The sequence below is a fragment of the Triturus cristatus genome, chromosome 5_1 (genome assembly GCF_964204655.1).
Source record: "Triturus cristatus chromosome 5_1, aTriCri1.1, whole genome shotgun sequence".
NCBI classification, from domain to species: domain Eukaryota; kingdom Metazoa; phylum Chordata; class Amphibia; order Caudata; family Salamandridae; genus Triturus; species Triturus cristatus.
In genome coordinates, this window is record NC_140587.1 from 856745006 (window position 1) to 856771125 (window position 26120).

The window sequence follows — 26120 nt, forward strand, 5'->3', positions numbered from 1 at the left end:
ATGTAATATGTGACGCCATCAGCAGTGCATTGCGGGGGCGCGAGTTATAGTTAGCTGAACTAACTATAACATGGGAATTTCTAGGGTTTTGTACAAAGGAAATGTCCAGCTAACTATAACACCCCTGAAACCTATGGTTTTTTCAGTGAATTTATATATATATTCACTGAAAAAGCCATAGGTTTTACAGACGTTATAGACAGGAGTTAGCATTTAAAAAACATTAAAAATCCACTAAAAAAACATAGGTTTCAGGGATGTTTTAGTTAGTTGGACATTTGACTCATATAAAACCAGAGAAATTTGCCCATTATAGTTAGTTGAGCTAACTATAACTCGCAGGCCCGCAATGCACTGGTGATGACGTCACATATTACATCACTCATGACATGGTCAGTGACATCACTGATGACATCACTGATTAAACCTCAAATGACATCACTGATGACATCTCAAATGACATCACTGATGACATCACTGATGACATCATCCAGTGAATGTGTGTTTCTGTAAAGTTTAAATATTTTTCATATATATCTATGCCAAGGTGTATTGGAGAAAGAGTGAATTTACAAGTCCCTGAATGGATTATTTAGTAGGTGTGTGCCTGACTGTATAACTGAGTGATTGAACATGTGTTACTGAATGTATGGGTTAGTGACTGTGTGAAAGTCTGTATTAGTGTCTCAGTTGGTGTATAAGCGGCTGCATGGGTTGGTGAGTAGCTGCATGAGTGTCTATATGGGTTATTGATTTGTTGTCTGAGTATCTGTATGAGTGCCTGAGTGTCTGTGTGGGTGGGTGGGGGGTGTGACTCTGTGCATACATGTCTGGGTGGGTGATTCACTGGTTGTATGGATTAAAAAGTGCATCTGGGAAGGGCTGTATGGGTGAGTTAATGTATGTGTGGGTGTGTTGGTGAGTGAATGAATGTCTCACTGGTATATGTGTGAGTAACTACATATGTTTTAAGGCAGTATATGTGAGTGTTGGAGTATATAAATGACTATACGTGAGGGTAAGTTATTTGAAGGAGTGGGTGTATAAAAGTGTCTGCTTGTATCAGTGATTGTATAAGACAGTAATTATGTGTTAGTATCTGCATAAATAAGTGATTTGGTGTGTGTATAAATAACTCAGTTGGTGTGTATAACTGTATACATGAGTAAATGGGTATGTGATTGATTCTTTGCATGACTGACTAGGTGTGTGAGTGACTCTATGGATGAGTGGACGACTGTGACTGTATGTATAGGTGTATGAGTGCATATTATAGTATGGTATTGATGAGTAACTGCATCTATAAGTGAGTGGACGTGAGTGTAGACCTAGGAAATAGTGGGTGGTATGTAGTTTCTGGCATTGTTGTGTGTATGGTTTCAAAAATAGTAGTCTGTATTTTAGAGCGCGTGTATCAAAGTTTATATTAGGCCATCAGTATGTGCATCAGATTATCAAGTGGATGATGTCATCAGTGATGACATTTGAGATGTCATCAGTGATGTCATTGACCATGTCATGAGACATGTAATATGTGACGTTATCACCAGTGCATTGCGGGGGGGGGCGAGTTATAGTTAGCTTAACTAACTATAACGGGCACATTTCTCTGGTTTTATATGAGTCAAATGTCCAACTAACTATAACGTCCCTGAAACCTATGGTTTTTTCAGTGAATTTCAAAGCGTTTTTAAATGCTAATTTCTAACTATAACTTTTAAGTGTGATAGTAGTTATACCTATTTTTTTGCACTGATTTTCTACAGTTTTTTAACTGTTTATTTATAAATATTTTATTTATTAAATAACATTATATATTTTTCCGAAAATTGCACAAATGATTTAAAAAAAAATTAAAATTGAAATGTTGATTAATGTTATTGTTTTCATTTTTATTTTAATCTATTTATATTATTTTCTTTAAAAACAAAATCAAATTTTTTTCGAAGTCGCGCACTCAAAGCGTACACATCACGGTAGGTGCGCGCATTCTAGCCGCCCATTTAAAAAAGTCATGAAGGATCCACGTATGGTGTGCGACGGCTGCGTGTTTTTCAGTTACATCATAAACATTTAATGTGATGTGCGCGATTGGTATGCGACCAGTCCGTGACTCCTGCTCCCGCGCATTCGCGACACATGCGCATTACGGTACGAGATGTTTGCACGGTTGCGGGTCCCGCGTGACATCATATACGTGTTGGGGCGCGCTGGGTGTGCGACTCCCGCAAAAAATGTATCTTCCAAAATGATATGTATGTGTCTTTAATGTACATATAAGGGCAAGAGATTATGTAAGATATTCATAAAAATAATATATTTGTACTTATAATGAACGTATATTATGTTTAAATATATTTTCGCGAAGTCGGGTGCGTGCATCGTAAGTGCAGAAAACCAGGTCAGCAGAGGTGCTCTAGAGCCTAAGAACTAGGTCAGCAGAGCTGCTCTAGAGCCAGAGTACCAGGTCAGCAGAGCTGCTGTAGAGCCACAGAACCCAGGTCAGCAGAGCTGCTTTAGAGCCAGAGAACCAGGCCAGCAGAGCTGCTTTAGAACCAGAGAACCAAGTCAGCAGAGCTGCTTTAGAGCCAGAGAACCCGGTCAGCAGAACTGCTCTAGAGCCTGAGAACCAAGTCAGCAGAGCTGCTTTAGAACCATAGAACCAGGTCAGCAGAGCTGCTTTAGAGTCAGAAAAACAAGTCAGCAGGGCTACTGCAGAGCCAGAGAAACCAGGTCAGTGGAGCTGCTTTGACTGACACTGACTGACTGACACTGACTGATTGACACTGACTGACACTGATTGACTGACACTGACTGACTCTGATTGATTGACACTGATTGACTGACACTGTCTGACTGACACTGACTGACTGACTGACTGACACTGACTGACACTGATTGAGACTGACTGACACTGATTGACTGACACTGACTGACTGACACTGACTGACACTGATTGACTGACACTGACTGACACTGATTGACTGACACTGACTCACTGAATGACACTGTCTTTCTGACACTGACTGACACTGAGTGACTACTCTCTATTACTCTACTACTCACTCTCTACTACTCTCTACTACTCTCGCTCTACTACTCACTCTCTACTACTCTCTACTACTCACTCTCTACTACTCTACTACTCTCTACTACTCACTCTCTACTACTCTCTACTGCTCTGAGGAACTTCGATTTTCGATCACGATCGAATCGACCCGCCATTTTGTGCTCCGCCGCCATTTTATGTTGCCATCACTCAGGCCGCACGGCGAAGTCTATTCTGCTTTTTCTGCAGCCTGGTGTCGAAATACGCCTTCTGCCTCTATTTACAAAGCTGGTGTTAGAACTAGCAGAAGTACACCAATCCCTGTCTGGCTTTTCTAATCCCCGTCTCAACTATCTGTTGGCTCACACTATTCTTTCCTGACCTTATCTTATCATCTGGCCTTCACTGTCTTCTGCTAGCATTCTCTCGTTTCACAACTGTCCTCCAACACACACAAACGTATCTCGTCACCTGCAAGTTAGTTACCAATACATTAATAAATTAACTTGAGGGAGGGGTGACAAACATAGATGGAGGAGAGGTCTCTTCGAGTCATCTGACACTTTTGTTTTCCAACTTTTCCCATTGGTTCCATCCTGTTTTCTAACTTTTCTTATTGGCTCTTTCTGTGTGTTTTGGGAGTGCTTTTGGACAATGTATACAAACTCTATACAGTATAAAACCTTGTGCGCCACAGAGTGAAGTGGCAGTCTCCTGAGAACCTACTTTGTGTACTTCTAGGATAACTGTACTAGCTGCAGCTAAATAAATCTGATCTTCTAACGCCGACAGAGTGTCCCGTGTCTCTGTGTAGCTAAGCAGGTGAACTCCGGAGACTTGGGCGTACCCTGCGCCGCCAGACCCAAAAGGTTCTGGTTCTTCAAATTGGCGCCCAACGTAGGGCGGCTTCAGTGGTACCGGTTCTGCTCGAAGGTCGTGAGGAACCCCGCAAGAAAATTCCGGAGGGTTCGTGAGCCCCATAAAGCGACCCCTGTATGTCGAAAGTGGTCCGAAGGTCTTTTGCAGCACGGTTACTCCTTCCTGACGGCTACTGACGACCGCTGCCCTGACTGTCGCACTGCTTTGGCCCTTCCTTTGATGATTTATGGTAAGGCGAGACGATAGACGGGCCTTTGTTGGTGGAAGAAGACGTCCTTAGTTAAGTATTTTCGTGGGTCGCGCCCACAATTTTGGTTCTTTGATTGATTTCTTTGGGTACTTAGATTTATCCATTGCAATAGATAAAGCCGAGGGTAAGTGCATTTGTGCTTCGTAAACTGAGTTTTACTCCCTTGAAGTTTGTGAACAGACAGGAAAAATCGTGAGATGCCTGGTCTGACTAAGTTTGGAAGAATTTGTTGTCTTGGTTGTAATAGGGATTCCCGACTTGAGGACTCTTGTCCGATTCCTTCGGTTGGAACTCCCACATATGAGCTCTATTCAAAACATGGTATCGGCCCCATTGCCTTTAACGAGACATGTACCCGATACACGAAGAAAGATGGTGTTCTAAAATGGCCAGAAAATGGTAGTTTTGATCCTGACAATTTGGAAGCAGTTTTATTCAAAAGAAAAGCCCGGCCGGCAATGTTTGACTCTTTCCGCCTTTGGCGTAAGGAAGCCAAACAGAAAGAAATTAAACAAGCAAAACGAGATAGGAAAGCACAGGGTATGACAATTATACAGGCTGCCCATCAGTTCAAAGACGATGAAATTGATAATGCGACTGAAATCGCAGAAAGACAGCATCGTATGGCAATAGATAAATGCTATCCGATGTTGCCTGTTTCTCCTTCTGATAATAAGAAAGATATAGAAAAAGATCCCCTAATGTCCCATTTATTAAGGTTGCCTCCGCCCTATGCACAAAGTGCCAATGCACCTCAGCCTTTACAGCCTGTTCAGCCGCCAGTGGTACCTCTGCCTGTTCCGGCTCTTCTGCATTTGCCTCCTTCAGTATCACCGCCCTTGCCGGTTTTACCGTTAGCCTCAACTTCTTTGCCCTCATCTCCTAATCTTAGATCTCCTTTGCCTACTGCTCCTCCTGCAATTACCAGTTCTTCTCCTGTCAGTTCTCCTAATACTCTGTCTCCAATTCTTATGTCTAATTCTCCGTCTGTGCGTAAGCGTCTCACAGACACTGTCACTGGTATTCTATCTCCTTTCTTTGAAGCTTTAAATGTGTCTCCGGCTTTTGCTCGAAGACAATCTCGTAGTCAGTTCCCAGATTTTTAGGAACGAGAGAGGTTGGACTCTCTTGCACGAAGATGGATCAAGAAGGGTCCACAATACAGTGTGCTTGATATTATGCCTATTTTTTCGCAATGGAATGCGCCTACGCAAAGATATGTTTTTAATGTAATGTGCAACACTCTCATTAAAGAATGGGAAGATGTGAGTTCGAATCCGATCCCACAAGATCTGTTAAATGTTTAGACTGATTTTGAAAAAGGTCTTATTGTGGGTTCCAAAATTGAGAAAGCTGTAAGGGCACTTATTTCTTATAGATCCTTGTTGTTCTCTCAGACTTTTCTTGATTCTGATCCGTCGGTTAGACTGACGTTGAAAAATTATCCCATGAGAGAGGTTCCTCCAGTATGGAAGGAAGAGGTTGCAGCAGTAGGTGCTAATGCAGCTATTCCTGCTCATTTTCAACGTATATGGGTACATGTCCCTTGGAAGAGATCTGAAGTCTTGGCCCTTAAGCAGACTCTACCGGATCCTCGTAAAAACCCTGCAGGTTATTATAAAGAATTATCGCAGACAGTTGATGCTTGCATTATGAACTTAGCAGATATTGATATGCTAATGGGAAATGTAGTCCCACAGACAATATGGGCTAAGATTCGTAGAGAGGATCACGCGCAGGAACTAGGTGCTACTTGGGATGTTATAACTACTACAGATAGAGACCAAGTGGGTGGCGCAAAGCCTGACGCTTTGATCTCGGAACTTCCTGGTAGGATCATTACGTTAATGAAAACTATGATGCCTGCATTGAGAGTTAATTGGGATAAACTAGCAGCATGCAAACAAAAGAAAGATGAAAGTGTCTCTGATTTCTTTACTCGTTTCGAAGAGACATTTATCGACCACAGTGGTCAAGATATGGCTACAGAAGGTGGACAGCGATTGTTTGTGGACAAATTTGTATTCAATTTGCTTCCCGAGCTATCACATAAATTAAAAGATTCAGAAAGTTCATGGGCTGTTTCTTCTTCTTCCCAGATATTGGCTACTGCGCAATATTATGAGAATAGGGAAAAAGAAGAAAAAGAAAAGCAAGAGAAAAAGACGAAAGAATTAAAAACGAAGGTTCTCTTGCAACAAGCCTATCCGCCACATCATGCTCAGCCTCAATTTCAACAGCCTTCGCAGTTTCAGAGGTTGTATCAAAAACCTGAGCCATACATTCCGCGACCTTTGTTAGGTCCTAATCAATGTGCCTATTGTAGAGAGGAAGGTCATTTTAAGAATAGTTGTCCGGTTTTATTGCAGCGAAATGGAGCATTATCTGCTCCACGAGGTCGTGCTGGCCTCCAGTCAGCAAACAGAGGTAGAGTGTGTTGACTCAAAAACAACGTGCCCTTCCTTCTCCCAATTCCATGAACTACTTTGATCAGCAAAATATGAAGTCTACTCAGTATTACAATGAAGACCATTATATTGAAGGCGAGAATGAAAGTCTTCATGCTAACTAGGACAGCCATGGACAAAGTAAGGGAGTTGTGTCGATTCCAGTAGATCAGAATGGTCCTTATGTTAACGTCACTACAATGGGTGTTTCAGAGCCATTTCTTCTGGATACTGGGGCAATGAGAAGCTCTATCATTCATTCTAAACTCCCTGGGGCACCTTTGTCTGGCTTAACGAATGTTTCTGTAGGATTTTCTGGCGCCCCTGTTCGCAATCCCGTTTCTTGCCCTGTGCCTATTTCAGTTGGTCCTTATGATTTGGAAGCTCCACTTCTGTTGACGAATGGTTGCGGTGAGAATCTGTTGGGTCTAGACCTATTGAAAAGAATGCATGCTACGATATATTGTTCTCCTTCTGGCGTACATCTTACTTTAGGACAGAAATTGGTCTCCACAATGTATTTATCCAAAAATCAGTTTCCACCTGAATTACTTTCTCTTCCAGCAGCGCTTTGGGCCATGGGTCCGAATGATGTGGGCTGTCTTGAGATACCACCTTATGTTGTCACTCTCAAGTCTAATGTTGAATTACCGCGCATCCCACAGTATAAAATTTCTGCTGAAGGTGAGAAAGCTCTTTTGGGAATCATTCATGACTTGATTCAGAAGGGTGTGGTTGAAGAAACACGAGGTAACACATGCACTAGTCCTATTCTTCCTGTTCTTAAACGCACTGATCCTTCTCAGCCTCCTGTGTATCGTTTTGTAATTGATCTGCGGGAGGTCAACAAAATTGTTGTCCCACAATTTCCTGTTGTTCCAGATATCAATGCTCTGTTGACGATGATACCTTCCACAGTGACTTGGTTCTCTGCTATTGATCTAAGCGCGCACCTCAAGGCTATTGTGAAAGTCCCTCCATTTACAGCCAAGCTTTAAAATGTCATCTTGATACTTTTCATTTTCCGTCTGGTGCTGCTCTCATCCAGTATATGAATGACTTGTAAGTCTCCGCTGATTCAGAAGATATCTGCAAAGATGTCACTGTTGCATTGTTACACCATTTATTTAAACTGATTCACAAGGTCTCACCTTCCAAACTACAATATGTTTGTCGAGAGGTTACCTGCTTGGGTCATCTCCTATCAAAGGAGGGACGACGATTGACACCAGAACGAATTCAGGCGATTACGCGAATGTCTGTACCATCCACACAAAGGGAAGTACGTGCCTTTCTGGGTATCACTTCTTATTGCAGACAGTGGATCCCTAACTTCTCTCTAATAGCCAAACCCTTATTGGCACTCACTTTAAAAGATACGCCTCAGCCCCTTCCTTGGACTGATGAGTGCCAAAAGAGTTTCACTGACTTACGTACCGCTCTCTGTTCTGCTCCTGTACTAGGCACCCCAGATTACACTAAACCTTTTACGCTCTATGTTCATGAGAGAGAAGGTTGTGCATTGTCAGTCTTGACACAGCAATTTGGAGACAAACAGCGGCCATGTGCCTATTTTTCGGCTACGTTAGATTCTGTAGCTAAAGCATTGCCCAGTTGTCTCAAAGCGACAGCAGCAGCAGCAATTTCTATCCGACAGTCTGCTGGAGTGGTGTTGGATAACACTCTCATTGTCATGGTACCACATGCAGTGGATACTCTACTAAACAGAACGAAAACACAGCATCTTACGAGTGCTCGTTTAACTGGATACGAGCTGACACTTTTGGCTAGTCACGTACACATCAAACGATGTAATACCCTGAATCCAGCTACTCTGTTGCCCCTTCCAGATGAAGAAAATGTTGAGGAACAGCATGATTGTTTCTTCCGTATTGAGGAAGAGACAAGAGGAAGAATTGACCTGAAAGACACACCGCTAGAGAATCCGGATGGAACTCTATGGGTAGATGGTTCTTGTTTTAAAATGCCTAATGGAGATACAGTTTCAGCCTATGCTGTAACCACTTTACATACAGTTGTGGAAACTGCACGCATTAGACACAATTCAGCGCAAGCAGCAGAATTGATAGCTTTAACGAGAGCTTGTGTATTGTCGAAAGGGAAAAGAGTGAACGTGTACACTGACAGCCAATACGCTTTTGGTGTAGCGTTCAACTTTGGGCGCCTCTGGAAGGAAAGGGGTTTTCTCACTTCACATGGCACCAAAATACAACATGGTCAGTTAGTGACTGATCTCCTCGAATCACTTGCCTTACCCACCCAAATAGCGATTGTGAAGTGTAGTGCACACAAAAAGATTACGGATGATGTTGGTCGAGGAAATGCATTTGCAGACGAAATAGCAAAGAAGACAGCGAGAGATTCAACAAGTCGAATGTATGTGGCAGGTCCTGCGAATTGGGTCGGAGAAAGAGGAATGTATGAGAATACAGTGGAAAGTGTAAAAACGATTCAGAAAGAGGCTTCAGAAAGAGAGATAAGCAAGTGGAAAGAAAGTACGGGAAAGTTAGATGAGATGGGTTGTTGGGTGGAATTATCTGAACATCAACGTTGGTTGTTACCAGATGCATATGTTCTCCCAGTGGTTACTATGGCACATGGTCCAGCCCACTTAAATGCAAAAGGTATTTGTAAACTTCTGGCTCCAGTGTGGCAGAATGAGGGTATCCCAAAATGTGCAGACAATGTAGTAAAACACTGTATTGTTTGTTTAACGTACAACCCGGGAAAGGGAACCTCAACTCCAGCGGGTCACTTTGCTCCTCCGACATATCCATTTGAGGTGTTGCAAATCGATTATATTCATATGGAGCGATGCAACAACCTCAAATATGTTCTGGTGGTAGTATGCGCCTTTTCAAGATGGATAGAAGCATACCCTCTAAAGGACAACACAGCCTTATCCACAGCTAAAATCCTTCTAAAAGAATTCTTCCCCAGGTTTGGTTTGCCGCGCATTGTCTGGAGTGACAATGGGAGCAAATTTGTTGGCCAAGTTATGCAGAAGGTTTGTGCAGGTCTTGGTATCAAGCAAAAGTTTCATGCGGCAAATCATCCACAGTCAGCGGGTTTAGTAGAATGTTACAACGGAACCTTAAAGTTAAAATTAGCAAAGGTTCAAGCGAGTACAGGACTCAATTAACCCGATGCTTTGCCATTAGCTCTGCTATCCACCAGAACTGCAGTACACTCTCGTTTGGGACTTAGCCCTTACAAGGTGGTTTTTGGTCGGCCGGCTAATGTATGGGGAGTCCCTTGCCCTAAGAAATACTCAGACTTGCCATATCCAATGTTGATTGACTATCTGCATGATCTTACGACTAAATTGCATGTTCTCCATCAACAGGTTCAAAGTGCTCTGCCGAAGGCTTCCACAGACCCAGGTCATTCCATCCGACCAGAGGACTGGATCTGCGTTAAGAATTTTCAGAGGACAAGCAATTTGGAGCCCAGATGGCGGGAGCCCCGGATGGTCTAGCTGACCACGAGAACAGCAGTTAAAGTCGAAGGAAAGAAAAATTGGATTCACAGTGTGCATTGTAAGAAAGTGCCTTTGCCTTTGCCCTACGATCAATGGGTACTTTTTCACTTTCACAGTCACCAATACGCAGGGGTATTGGTGACTGTGAAAGTGAAAAAGTTCCACGATTCATGCCTTTTAGCGATGCACACCTTAATGGGACACTGTCTGAGAAAGAGAACGACGACATTTTACAGGAAGCAATTCCACCACATCGTCGCTTGGATACGACTAACCCACGAACATTGTTCCAAAACCAGAGTGTTCCGGGGAAGGAACGATACGACTCAAGACCTAGACAAAAGAACACTTAAAAGACTTCTCTCTTGTGTAGTATTCTGTCCCGGTTGCAGGGTCACGGTAGGAGTCTGATTCACGACCTGAGTAGTGGCAATAGGCCTGCAGGACCTACAGTGTCATAAGACTGTAGACAATCATGATTTAGCGATTGAGGAAGATTACCGTGAGCATCCATTAGTAAGATGGAAACTACACTAGGCAAAAGAGAGAGAAAAGAAGAAATGAAGAAACCATCCTGTAAAATAATGTACAGTCGTTTTAGCATAACTTTATGTATCATTATATCATTGTGTATTGTTTTGGCATTTGTTGGTTGGATTATTTATGCTTTGCAGCCAAAAGTTGTCTCCCCTTCTTCCTCTTTGTCTTCTTCTACTATCACTCCACATCTCTTTCACACTCTTCCCCCACATGAACTCATTAGAAGAACTGAATATTATAACAATTCCTTTATCCAGCTATTACATTAGCATCAGTTAGTGGTCAATACGACTGATTGTTGGGTGTGTGGACTTATGCCACACACCGCAGGGAAAGGAATGCCATATTTAGTTCTCCCGTTTTCTTATGAGGGTTCTGCTTGGGCTTACTTCATCATTTTCTCCAATGCTTATCAAAGCAAATTCAGACGATCCGTTAGCTCACATGTTAGTGATCCAGACTTTAGTCATAGTTCTTTGATTAAGGGAATGGTAGCTTTGGCTAAAATCATGGAAAATAGTAAAATCTCCATTGATGAAAGAAAAGCGTACACTAACTGGAACGTCACCCAATATATGTCTAGTCTTAGTAGTAAAGTTAGAAAAGGAAAGTCCTCGCCGATTTGGACTATACCACTTCAGGGCAACTTCTGCTTACAGATAAACGATCGCTCTTCTGACTCTATACAAAGGAATAACTGCTCCCACACGTACGTTTATTCCTCTCAGAACTTGCCTCCTCTAGTGCCATCTCAAGGCACCTATTTCATCTGCTATAATAGGGCTTATACTTGGTTACCAACGGGTTTCTCTGGTACTTGTTATATATCTTTTCTTCTTCCCCCTACTTACACCGCTTCCGCCAATCATCATCGAAACCGATACGGCAGAGGGATTATTGACTCAAAGGACACAGCAGGACAGGAGGGAGGAGCTTTCCTTAAAGGATTTCTTCCCTTCTGGGGTCCAATGGCTAACAGCAGAAATATAAGGCAACTAGTCCGTGTCGTAGACACTACAATAGACATCACTGTAGGTGCCTTAAGTAACATCACTGTAGAGAAAAGAACAAGGGAACCCGTTTTGGTAGCCTAGGGACCTCGGGTAATAACTTATTTTAAAGAACAAAGGTCCTTGGCATAAGAGGAAATGATACGAATGTTTCAACATAGACTACAATGAGCACTATGGAGGTTCTTCCAATGTCCAGCCGGACAGAGGAATATTTATTCAGGCAAGATAACAGGATGGGCAAAATACAAAGCACAACAAGGATGGCGAACGGCACAGTCCTGTACCGAGCGTTAGAAAAGAAGGTGTAGGGAGTATAGACACAAGAAGGAAAAAGCAGGCAAAAAAGGGAGAGAGAGAGCAAAAGGCGGCTTACATTTACATACTAATACTGTGTAAGCTCAAACCAACAAACAACGCACTCATTTTGTCGCAGTGGTTAATTAGTGGTGTTTGTTACAAAGGTCGACGTTTCGATCCCTAGCTCTCAATACTATGGGATCATCATCAGGACTAGAAATTGAACTGTTGCCTGATAGATAGTGTCAAGGAGCCTGTAGGGTAGTAAGACAGGAAAAAAAGAAACAACAACAAAAAAATGATAAATAAACAATAAAGCAAGTCCACCTTACTAAGAACAAAACTAGTCAGGAGACCGTTAGAGGGGTGTGACAATTCGCTACGTGAAAAGGGTGAGTATATGTACATGCGAGAATCCACATGCGGTGGAAATTGGCAACGTTGTAGGGTGCTATGGCGCACATAGTCAAGATAGAGGGGGTCAATGGCGGTGAGGAGACAACAGGAGACGTGAGAAGTGCCCATAATGATCAGTGGGAGAGGATGCTAACGATGCGTGACCAATTAAAAAAGGGGTAGGATGTGTGTCCTACCGATGGAGGAGGATAAAAACAGAATTGGTGAAACGAAGGGGATGGCGCAGTGCTGTTGGGAGCGAATTAGTGCTGGCGAGGCGAGATCCGTGCGGGAAAAGGGGAAACAGGGCTCATATGTGGAGGAGGGGTCTGTGCTAACCTGGAGACCAGCTCACAGTGGAACTAGTAAGGCTCGGTGGGAGCCAGGGACAACTCGATGGGTGCCTGGGGTACGTTGGAATTCCGCGATGCTGGAAAGAAGGATCTCCGTGTTCGTGTTAAGGGACCGTCGGCGACTGATGAACCAAGCGATCAGAAAGACTGGAGCTGGGAAAGGCAAGGAAAATATTGGCAGGGCCCCAACCAAAATCGACTGGTGATTTCCGGGGCCGTTTGAGGAACGGGCTTACCTTAAGGATACAACCAGGGCGCAGGGGGCCAGAACCAAGTGTTCAAGGGCCTGCGGTGGACAGTCTAGGCAGCGGAAGGGGCTGCCGGGTAGTGCGGGACCGGAGCTGGGGGAAAAAGGATTAAAGTGATTATATGGGAGAGCGAATAGTATGCACTCTGGCGGCTGGCGTTTGGAGCAAGGCTTACCTCTCAAGGAGTAGCTGGCGGCCGGAGGGAGCAAGAGTCTGCTTCTCCGTTGGGCGTGATAGCAATGAACAGGTGGGACTGTGGGAGTTTTGAGGCGGGCCCGGGGAGTGGGCGAGAGCAAGGAAGGACTGTGATAGAGAGCGAGAAAGGCCGGCGGCCATGATGGAGTGGGAAGGAAAGTGAGGGGCTATGTGAGCATGCTTATCGAAATAGCGAAAATGTCACTGGAAGATGGGAGAAGCCGTAGAGCAAGGGTGCACATAATTAGCGAACACATTTTACTTAGAGGTTGAAGATAGCAAGTGTCAACATGGAGGAAAAAGGCAGCTGAATGTTGTTTGCATAATATTACAATTCAGATTTAAGCATGGAATTCCAACAAGGGTAGTCAAACCAACTTAGAGTGACTGGAGCGAGGAAAACAGGTGATTCACAAATCGCACATGATTACAGTAAGGATGTCCAGTCTTCTGTCCTATTAAGTCCATTGTTGATAGAATTAAACAGAATGATTGTTTTTAGTTCCTCTCTGTTTAAAAGTTGAGCCATATTGCCACCTCTTGGAGGTAACTTCAGTGATTTGAGTACAGTCCAGCGCAAATCATCTTCATTGTGATTGGCCTCAGTGAAATGTTCAACCAGGGGGGCGTTCTGTGTATTGCATCGGATACGGCTTCTGTGCTGACAGATTCTGGTCTTGATTTTTTGGGTGGTCTGTCCGATGTATATTTTCAAACAAGGGCATTGGATAAGGTAAATGACATTGCAGGAATTACAATTTGTGAAAGCTTGACAATGCACTGTAATGTTATCAAATGTGAAACTTTTTCCTTCAATGGTGAACACACAGACATTGCACGTGCCGCATTTGGAATGACCAACAATGGGGGACAGACCCCAACTGGCAAGGAGAGTAGTATTGGGAGCGACAGGTAATGCAGCCCTGACCAGGTGGTCCTTCAGATTCTTGCTTTTCTTGAAGGCAAATAGTGGTTTGTCAATAGTGAGATTCCCTGCATTTAGAATGGGCCAGTGGTGCAGTATCGTTTTTCTCAATTTGTTGGATACCAGAGAGAAAGTGGTCACACAGGCGATTCTCTGCAGTTCTGTTTTGGGTTTAGGAGTCAAAAGCACCTCCCGGGGACAATACCAGGCTCTTTTTGAAGCATTTTTTACGATTCTTTTTGGGTAGCCCCTGTCTTTTAATTTGGAAGCCAAAACAGCTGATTCTCTGAAATAATCAGCCCTACAGGAGCAATTTCTCCTTATTCTCAGAAATTGAGAGTAAGGCAATGAATCCCTTAGAGCCCTAGGGTGATTGCTGGTGTAGTTTAAAAGGGTGTTGCGTTCTGTGGGCTTGCGGAAGAGGCGTGTGAGTAGTTCACCATTGTCATGGAAAATCGTAAGGTCTAAAAATGCTATGGTGGCAGTGTCAGTGGTGATGGTAAAAGATAAACCAGAGCAGTTGTTGTTCAACCAATGTAAAAATTGGCGTAGAACATCGACGTGCTGTTTCCAAATGATGAAGATGTCGTCGATGTATCTACGCCAAAACACGATGCCTGGGAAGAACGGATTGGAGGAAGTCAGAATAACATTAGTCTCCAATTGGTCCATGAAGAGTATTGCCAGATTTGGGGCAAAAATAGCCCCCATTGACGTACCTTTGATTTGTTGATAGAAGTTGTTATTGAAGCTGAAAAAATTACGGGTTAAGCAAAGTTCAAGAAGCTGTAGTATGAAAATGGTGGGGACGGCATGTGGGCGTGGACGTGAGTCTAGTGTTTTTTGGATTACCAGAAGGGCAGCAGTCTGAGGGATATTAGTGTACAATGACTCAACATCCATAGTACACAGAGTTTCAGTCACAGGATCGAATGGATGATGCTCAACCATGTTGATCATTGCCATCGAGTCACGGACAAAGCATTGAGTGGTGGGGATAAAGTCTTTAATGAAGAAATCTACATAAGAACCCAGTGGTTCTAAGATTGAACCGCAGGCAGAAACAATGGGACGGCCCGGAGGATTTGAAATATTTTTGTGGATCTTGGGAAGCGTGTATATAACGGGTGTACGTGCTGACTTAACGTTGAGAAAGTTAAACTCCTTTTTGGAAAGGAAGCCAGCGTGGAGACCCTCTGTGGTTGTCTTGAGGATCAAACCCTGAATCTCTTTAGTAGGATTCGATGCTAGCCTCAGGTAGTGTTCTGTGTTGTCAAGTTGGCGTTGAATCTCTGATATGTACGCTGTTTTTTCCTGAAGCACTATCCCACCACCTTTATCTGCACTTTTGATTATCAAGGAGTCGGTGTTCTTTAACTGGGTGATAGCTTGTTTCTCGTTGCGTGTAATGTTGAATGGGATGAACCTTTTGTTATTCTGTAGATTAGAGAGATCTTTCAATAGCATTTTCTCAAAGGTGATTACCTCTGGGGGTACCATACTGGCTGATGGTGAGAAAGTGGATGGGGGCCGGAAGGGAGTATTGGCCACTTGATCTGGCATAGGGTGCAGTTGAAAAAACGCTTGTAGGCGAATGCGCCGGAAAAATCTAAGAAGCTCAGTCTGTAAGTCCATGAAATTGGGTGGAATTGTAGGGACAAAGGATAAACCTTTTTTGAGGAGAGAGAGTTCGTCGGGGGTCAATGAGTGAGAGGAGAGATTGAAGATGGGAATCACATCAGTATGTTGGTTGGCAGAAGTGTCTGTCATTACCATTGGTAAAAATTGTTGCGTGTGCGTCTTTCTCCTGGTGGATTGTACCACCGCTGAGTTTTCTTCACTCTGCCTCGTTGGGGTTGCTCTTGTTGGCCCCTGGCTAAAAAAGTGTTTTGATTTAAGCCTCCACGTCTGGTGGTACTAGTTCCCTCTCCTGGGTCTGAGTTATCGGATGAATCAGCTGATGTGTCTGAAAAGCCCACTAGGTTTTGGCGTCTATTGTAGCGGCCCCACGGACGGTTGTTTTGATGTGTAGAGTAGGACCTATTAGTGTAGAAGTCTTTTCGCAAGTAAGGGTAGGTAGTCTCAATGTTATAGGTTTTTATGTCTTTCTTTATTTTGTTAGCTTTCTTGTTCTGTTCGATTCTATGGAAATCTGCAACAGTTTTCTCAATTTGTTCCAACAGTTTTTTGGCATCAGAGGTTGCGTTGGAATCTTGAATTTGTTTCAGTATATCTGAGATCTCGGTTTCTAGCTCTTTCAGAGTTTCAGTGGCAATATCTATTCCTAGTACTAGCCAGTGGCGGGAACATGTGGTTCCGATGTAGCTGAAGTTGGAAATATATTTGGGGTTATCGGTAAAGATCCCAGGTATATTACGTACTTGCAGACCTAGAGGGATGACTTCTGCTTTGAGGTAATCTGTGAGCATGAGGATCATTAGTTGTAGACGGACCTGCTTTTTTCTGAGTTTCTCCAATTGATCTGGGACTGAGGAGTTGGATGGGGTGGGTATTTCAGGGGCATCTGAGAGTAACGATGGACCTGAGCAAAGTTGTTTAATGTAATCATCAGTATACAACGGTGCAAAAGCTGACATACTGTGGTGTAAGGAAGGGGACTCGAAACAAAAATGGAAAGTTAAAATGAAAGATACTCATAAAGACTAGGATGGCCGAACCAAAAAATTGGTGGGGAGGGAATCAGACCCTTGCAATCCAGCGATTGCGCTCAGTGTAGAGAAAAGAACAAGGGAACCCGTTTTGGTAGCCTAGGGACCTCGGGTAATAACTTATTTTAAAGAACAAAGGTCCTTGGCATAAGAGGAAATGATACGAATGTTTCAACATAGACTACAATGAGCACTATGGAGGTTCTTCCAATGTCCAGCCGGACAGAGGAATATTTATTCAGGCAAGATAACAGGATGGGCAAAATACAAAGCACAACAAGGATGGCGAACGGCACAGTCCTGTACCGAGCGTTAGAAAAGAAGGTGTAGGGAGTATAGACACAAGAAGGAAAAAGCAGGCAAAAAAGGGAGAGAGAGAGCAAAAGGCGGCTTACATTTACATACTAATACTGTGTAAGCTCAAACCAACAAACAACGCACTCATTTTGTCGCAGTGGTTAATTAGTGGTGTTTGTTACAAAGGTCGACGTTTCGATCCCTAGCTCTCAATACTATGGGATCATCATCAGGACTAGAAATTGAACTGTTGCCTGATGCTTCAAAAAGAGCCTGGTATTGTCCCCGGGAGGTGCTTTTGACTCCTAAACCCAAAACAGAACTGCAGAGAATCGCCTGTGTGACCACTTTCTCTCTGGTATCCAACAAATTGAGAAAAACGATACTGCACCACTGGCCCATTCTAAATGCAGGGAATCTCACTATTGACAAACCACTATTTGCCTTCAAGAAAAGCAAGAATCTGAAGGACCACCTGGTCAGGGCTGCATTACCTGTCGCTCCCAATACTACTCTCCTTGCCAGTTGGGGTCTGTCCCCCATTGTTGGTCATTCCAAATGCGGCACGTGCAATGTCTGTGTGTTCACCATTGAAGGAAAAAGTTTCACATTTGATAACATTACAGTGCATTGTCAAGCTTTCACAAATTGTAATTCCTGCAATGTCATTTACCTTATCCAATGCCCTTGTTTGAAAATATACATCGGACAGACCACCCAAAAAATCAAGACCAGAATCTGTCAGCACAGAAGCCGTATCCGATGCAATACACAGAACGCCCCCCTGGTTGAACATTTCACTGAGGCCAATCACAATGAAGATGATTTGCGCTGGACTGTACTCAAATCACTGAAGTTACCTCCAAGAGGTGGCAATATGGCTCAACTTTTAAACAGAGAGGAACTAAAAACAATCATTCTGTTTAATTCTATCAACAATGGACTTAATAGGACAGAAGACTGGACATCCTTACTGTAATCATGTGCGATTTGTGAATCACCTGTTTTCCTCGCTCCAGTCACTCTAAGTTGGTTTGACTACCCTTGTTGGAATTCCATGCTTAAATCTGAATTGTAATATTATGCAAACAACATTCAGCTGCCTTTTTCCTCCATGTTGACACTTGCTATCTTCAACCTCTAAGTAAAATGTGTTCGCTAATTATGTGCACCCTTGCTCTACGGCTTCTCCCATCTTCCAGTGACATTTTCGCTATTTCGATAAGCATGCTCACATAGCCCCTCACTTTCCTTCCCACTCCATCATGGCCGCCGGCCTTTCTCGCTCTCTATCACAGTCCTTCCTTGCTCTCGCCCACTCCCCGGGCCCGCCTCAAAACTCCCACAGTCCCACCTGTTCATTGCTATCACGCCCAACGGAGAAGCAGACTCTTGCTCCCTCCGGCCGCCAGCTACTCCTTGAGAGGTAAGCCTTGCTCCAAACGCCAGCCGCCAGAGCGCATACTATTCGCTCTCCCATATAATCACTTTAATCCTTTTTCCCCCAGCTCCGGTCCCGCACTACCCGGCAGCCCCTTCCGCTGCCTAGACTGTCCACCGCAGGCCCTTGAACACTTGGTTCTGGCCCCCTGCGCCCTGGTTGTATCCTTAAGGTAAGCCCGTTCCTCAAACGGCCCCGGAAATCACCAGTCGATTTTGGTTGGGGCCCTGCCAATATTTTCCTTGCCTTTCCCAGCTCCAGTCTTTCTGATCGCTTGGTTCATCAGTCGCCGACGGTCCCTTAACACGAACACGGAGATCCTTCTTTCCAGCATCGCGGAATTCCAACGTACCCCAGGCACCCATCGAGTTGTCCCTGGCTCCCACCGAGCCTTACTAGTTCCACTGTGAGCTGGTCTCCAGGTTAGCACAGACCCCTCCTCCACATATGAGCCCTGTTTCCCCTTTTCCCGCACGGATCTCGCCTCGCCAGCACTAATTCGCTCCCAACAGCACTGCGCCATCCCCTTCGTTTCACCAATTCTGTTTTTATCCTCCTCCATCGGTAGGACACACATCCTACCCCTTTTTTAATTGGTCACGCATCGTTAGCATCCTCTCCCACTGATCATTATGGGCACTTCTCACGTCTCCTGTTGTCTCCTCACCGCCATTGACCCCCTCTATCTTGACTATGTGCGCCATAGCACCCTACAACGTTGCCAATTTCCACCGCATGTGGATTCTCGCATGTACATATACTCACCCTTTTCACGTAGCGAATTGTCACACCCCTCTAACGGTCTCCTGACTAGTTTTGTTCTTAGTAAGGTGGACTTGCTTTATTGTTTATTTATCATTTTTTTGTTGTTGTTTCTTTTTTTCCTGTCTTACTACCCTACAGGCTCCTTGACACTATCTATCAGGCAACAGTTCAATTTCTAGTCCTGATGATGATCCCATAGTATTGAGAGCTAGGGATCGAAACGTCGACCTTTGTAACAAACACCACTAATTAACCACTGCGACAAAATGAGTGCGTTGTTTGTTGGTTTGAGCTTACACAGTATTAGTATGTAAATGTAAGCCGCCTTTTGCTCTCTCTCTCCCTTTTTTGCCTGCTTTTTCCTTCTTGTGTCTATACTCCCTACACCTTCTTTTCTAACGCTCGGTACAGGACTGTGCCGTTCGCCATCCTTGTTGTGCTTTGTATTTTGCCCATCCTGTTATCTTGCCTGAATAAATATTCCTCTGTCCGGCTGGACATTGGAAGAACCTCCATAGTGCTCATTGTAGTCTATGTTGAAACATTCGTATCATTTCCTCTTATGCCAAGGACCTTTGTTCTTTAAAATAAGTTATTACCCGAGGTCCCTAGGCTACCAAAACGGGTTCCCTTGTTCTTTTCTCTACACTGAGCGCAATCGCTGGATTGCAAGGGTCTGATTCCCTCCCCACCAATTTTTTGGTTCGGCCATCCTAGTCTTTATGAGTATCTTTCATTTTAACTTTCCATTTTTGTTTCGAGTCCCCTTCCTTACACCACAGTATGTCAGCTTTTGCACCGTTGTATACTGATGATTACATTAAACAACTTTGCTCAGGTCCATCGTTACTCTCAGATGCCCCTGAAATACCCACCCCATCCAACTCCTCAGTCCCAGATCAATTGGAGAAACTCAGAAAAAAGCAGGTCCGTCTACAACTAATGATCCTCATGCTCACAGATTACCTCAAAGCAGAAGTCATCCCTCTAGGTCTGCAAGTACGTAATATACCTGGGATCTTTACCGATAACCCCAAATATATTTCCAACTTCAGCTACATCGGAACCACATGTTCCCGCCACTGGCTAGTACTAGGAATAGATATTGCCACTGAAACTCTGAAAGAGCTAGAAACCGAGATCTCAGATATACTGAAACAAATTCAAGATTCCAACGCAACCTCTGATGCCAAAAAACTGTTGGAACAAATTGAGAAAACTGTTGCAGATTTCCATAGAATCGAACAGAACAAGAAAGCTAACAAAATAAAGAAAGACATAAAAACCTATAACATTGAGACTACCTACCCTTACTTGCGAAAAGACTTCTACACTAATAGGTCCTACTCTACACACCAAAACAACCGTCCGTGGGGCCGCTACAATAGACGCCAAAACCTAGTGGGCTTTTCAGACACATCAGCTGATTCATCCGATAACTCAGACCCAGGAGAGGGAACTAGTACCACCAGACGTGGAGGCTTAAATCAAAACACTTTTTTAGCCAGGGGCCAACAAGAGCAACCCCAACGAGGCAGAGTGAAGAAAACTCAGCGGTGGTACAATCCACCAGGAGAAAGACGCACACGCAACAATTTTTACCAATGGTAATGACAGACACTTCTGCCAACCAACATACTGATGTGATTCCCATCTTCAATCTCTCCTCTCACTCATTGACCCCCGACGAACTCTCTCTCCTCAAAAAAGGTTTATCCTTTGTCCCTACAATTCCACCCAATTTCATGGACTTACAGACTGAGCTTCTTAGATTTTTCCGGCGCATTCGCCTACAAGCGTTTTTTCAACTGCACCCTATGCCAGATCAAGTGGCCAATACTCCCTTCCGGCCCCCATCCACTTTCTCACCATCAGCCAGTATGGTACCCCCAGAGGTAATCACCTTTGAGAAAATGCTATTGAAAGATCTCTCTAATCTACAGAATAACAAAAGGTTCATCCCATTCAACATTACACGCAACGAGAAACAAGCTATCACCCAGTTAAAGAACACCGACTCCTTGATAATCAAAAGTGCAGATAAAGGTGGTGGGATAGTGCTTCAGGAAAAAACAGCGTACATATCAGAGATTCAACGCCAACTTGACAACACAGAACACTACCTGAGGCTAGCATCGAATCCTACTAAAGAGATTCAGGGTTTGATCCTCAAGACAACCACAGAGGGTCTCCACGCTGGCTTCCTTTCCAAAAAGGAGTTTAACTTTCTCAACGTTAAGTCAGCACGTACACCCGTTATATACACGCTTCCCAAGATCCACAAAAATATTTCAAATCCTCCGGGCCGTCCCATTGTTTCTGCCTGCGGTTCAATCTTAGAACCACTGGGTTCTTATGTAGATTTCTTCATTAAAGACTTTATCCCCACCACTCAATGCTTTGTCCGTGACTCGATGGCAATGATCAACATGGTTGAGCATCATCCATTCGATCCTGTGACTGAAACTCTGTGTACTATGGATGTTGAGTCATTGTACACTAATATCCCTCAGACTGCTGCCCTTCTGGTAATCCAAAAAACACTAGACTCACGTCCACGCCCACATGCCGTCCCCACCATTTTCATACTACAGCTTCTTGAACTTTGCTTAACCCGTAATTTTTTCAGCTTCAATAACAACTTCTATCAACAAATCAAAGGTACGTCAATGGGGGCTATTTTTGCCCCAAATCTGGCAATACTCTTCATGGACCAATTGGAGACTAATGTTATTCTGACTTCCTCCAATCCGTTCTTCCCAGGCATCGTGTTTTGGCGTAGATACATCGACGACATCTTCATCATTTGGAAACAGCACGTCGATGTTCTACGCCAATTTTTACATTGGTTGAACAACAACTGCTCTGGTTTATCTTTTACCATCACCACTGACACTGCCTCCATAGCATTTTTAGACCTTACGATTTTCCATGACAATGGTGAACTACTCACACGCCTCTTCCGCAAGCCCACAGAACGCAACACCCTTTTAAACTACACCAGCAATCACCCTAGGGCTCTAAGGGATTCATTGCCTTACTCTCAATTTCTGAGAATAAGGAGAAATTGCTCCTGTAGGGCTGATTATTTCAGAGAATCAGCTGTTTTGGCTTCCAAATTAAAAGACAGGGGCTACCCAAAAAGAATCGTAAAAAATGCTTCAAAAAGAGCCTGGTATTGTCCCCGGGAGGTGCTTTTGACTCCTAAACCCAAAACAGAACTGCAGAGAATCGCCTGTGTGACCACTTTCTCTCTGGTATCCAACAAATTGAGAAAAACGATACTGCACCACTGGCCCATTCTAAATGCAGGGAATCTCACTATTGACAAACCACTATTTGCCTTCAAGAAAAGCAAGAATCTGAAGGACCACCTGGTCAGGGCTGCATTACCTGTCGCTCCCAATACTACTCTCCTTGCCAGTTGGGGTCTGTCCCCCATTGTTGGTCATTCCAAATGCGGCACGTGCAATGTCTGTGTGTTCACCATTGAAGGAAAAAGTTTCACATTTGATAACATTACAGTGCATTGTCAAGCTTTCACAAATTGTAATTCCTGCAATGTCATTTACCTTATCCAATGCCCTTGTTTGAAAATATACATCGGACAGACCACCCAAAAAATCAAGACCAGAATCTGTCAGCACAGAAGCCGTATCCGATGCAATACACAGAACGCCCCCCTGGTTGAACATTTCACTGAGGCCAATCACAATGAAGATGATTTGCGCTGGACTGTACTCAAATCACTGAAGTTACCTCCAAGAGGTGGCAATATGGCTCAACTTTTAAACAGAGAGGAACTAAAAACAATCATTCTGTTTAATTCTATCAACAATGGACTTAATAGGACAGAAGACTGGACATCCTTACTGTAATCATGTGCGATTTGTGAATCACCTGTTTTCCTCGCTCCAGTCACTCTAAGTTGGTTTGACTACCCTTGTTGGAATTCCATGCTTAAATCTGAATTGTAATATTATGCAAACAACATTCAGCTGCCTTTTTCCTCCATGTTGACACTTGCTATCTTCAACCTCTAAGTAAAATGTGTTCGCTAATTATGTGCACCCTTGCTCTACGGCTTCTCCCATCTTCCAGTGACATTTTCGCTATTTCGATAAGCATGCTCACATAGCCCCTCACTTTCCTTCCCACTCCATCATGGCCGCCGGCCTTTCTCGCTCTCTATCACAGTCCTTCCTTGCTCTCGCCCACTCCCCGGGCCCGCCTCAAAACTCCCACAGTCCCACCTGTTCATTGCTATCACGCCCAACGGAGAAGCAGACTCTTGCTCCCTCCGGCCGCCAGCTACTCCTTGAGAGGTAAGCCTTGCTCCAAACGCCAGCCGCCAGAGCGCATACTATTCGCTCTCCCATATAATCACTTTAATCCTTTTTCCCCCAGCTCCGGTCCCGCACTACCCGGCAGCCCCTTCCGCTGCCTAGACTGTCCACCGCAGGCCCTTGAACACTTGGTTCTGGCCCCCTGCGCCCTGGTTGTATCCTTAAGGTAAGCCCGTTCCTCAAACGGCCCCGGAAATCACCAGTCGATTTTGGTTGGGGCCCTGCCAATATTTTCCTTGCCTTTCCCAGCTCCAGTCTTTCTGATCGCTTGGTTCATCAGTCGCCGACGGTCCCTTAACACGAACACGGAGATCCTTCTTTCCAGCATCGCGGAATTCCAACGTACCCCAGGCACCCATCGAGTTGTCCCTGGCTCCCACCGAGCCTTACTAGTTCCACTGTGAGCTGGTCTCCAGGTTAGCACAGACCCCTCCTCCACATATGAGCCCTGTTTCCCCTTTTCCCGCACGGATCTCGCCTCGCCAGCACTAATTCGCTCCCAACAGCACTGCGCCATCCCCTTCGTTTCACCAATTCTGTTTTTATCCTCCTCCATCGGTAGGACACACATCCTACCCCTTTTTTAATTGGTCACGCATCGTTAGCATCCTCTCCCACTGATCATTATGGGCACTTCTCACGTCTCCTGTTGTCTCCTCACCGCCATTGACCCCCTCTATCTTGACTATGTGCGCCATAGCACCCTACAACGTTGCCAATTTCCACCGCATGTGGATTCTCGCATGTACATATACTCACCCTTTTCACGTAGCGAATTGTCACACCCCTCTAACGGTCTCCTGACTAGTTTTGTTCTTAGTAAGGTGGACTTGCTTTATTGTTTATTTATCATTTTTTTGTTGTTGTTTCTTTTTTTCCTGTCTTACTACCCTACAGGCTCCTTGACACTATCTATCAGGCAACAGTTCAATTTCTAGTCCTGATGATGATCCCATAGTATTGAGAGCTAGGGATCGAAACGTCGACCTTTGTAACAAACACCACTAATTAACCACTGCGACAAAATGAGTGCGTTGTTTGTTGGTTTGAGCTTACACAGTATTAGTATGTAAATGTAAGCCGCCTTTTGCTCTCTCTCTCCCTTTTTTGCCTGCTTTTTCCTTCTTGTGTCTATACTCCCTACACCTTCTTTTCTAACGCTCGGTACAGGACTGTGCCGTTCGCCATCCTTGTTGTGCTTTGTATTTTGCCCATCCTGTTATCTTGCCTGAATAAATATTCCTCTGTCCGGCTGGACATTGGAAGAACCTCCATAGTGCTCATTGTAGTCTATGTTGAAACATTCGTATCATTTCCTCTTATGCCAAGGACCTTTGTTCTTTTAAATTAAGTAACATCACGGCAGAACTACAGGCGGATCGTCTTATGACATTACAAAATCGAGTTGCCTTAGATTTTGTTCTTTCCGATCGTGGTGGAGTGTGCAAACTGATCGGGTCAAGTTGCTGTATTTTCATACCTAATGACGCTCCGACAGTATACCAAGCTATCTCCAAGTTGCACATAATCTCTAAGTCTATTCATCAGGACGAAGGAGATTGGTCTTTAACGGAGTGGTTTTGGGGACTACTGTCTAAATGGGGTTGGAAAGCATTGACGTTTCTTGGTATAATCTTGACCATTATTTTCTCCTGTTGCCTTTGTATGCACTGTGGTCCCGCTATCTGTGACCTCTGTGCTACTATGTGCATCCCAAAACCCAAATCACAAGTAACCGAGAACATAAGAATGATGTTACAGCAACAGCTCGATGACCTCATGGCTATCGACGTGGACTCAGATTAGCATGAGTCTATTTTGCCTGAGTTCTGGCAAAAGGAGGGTCTGAGGAACTTCGATTTTCGATCACGATCGAATCGACCCGCCATTTTGTGCTCCGCCGCCATTTTATGTTGCCATCACTCAGGCAGCACGGCGAACAAAGTCTATTCTGCTTTTTCTGCAGCCTGGTGTCGAAATATGCCTTCTGCCTCTATTTACAAAGCTGGTGTTAGAACTAGCCAAGTACACTAATCCCTGTCTGGCTTTTCTAATCCCCGTCTCAACTATCTGTTGGCTCACACTATTCTTTCCTGACCTTATCTTATCGTCTGGCCTTCACTGTCTTCTGCTAGCATTCTCTCGTTTCACAACTGTCCTCCAACACACACAAACGTATCTCGTCACCTGCAAGTTAGTTACCAATACATTAATAAATTAACTTGAGGGAGGGGTGACAAACATAGATGGAGGAGAGGTCTCTTGGAGTCATCTGACACTTTTGTTTTCCAACTTTTCCCATTGGTTCCATTGTGTTTTCTAACTTTTCTTATTGGCTCTTTCTGTGTGTTTTGGGAGTGCTTTTGGACAATGTATACGAACTCTATACAGTATAAAACCTTGTGCGCCACAGAGTGAAGTGGCAGTCTCCTGAGAACCTACTTTGTGTACTTCTAGGATAACTGTACTAGCTGCAGCTAAATAAATCGGATCTTCTAACACCGACAG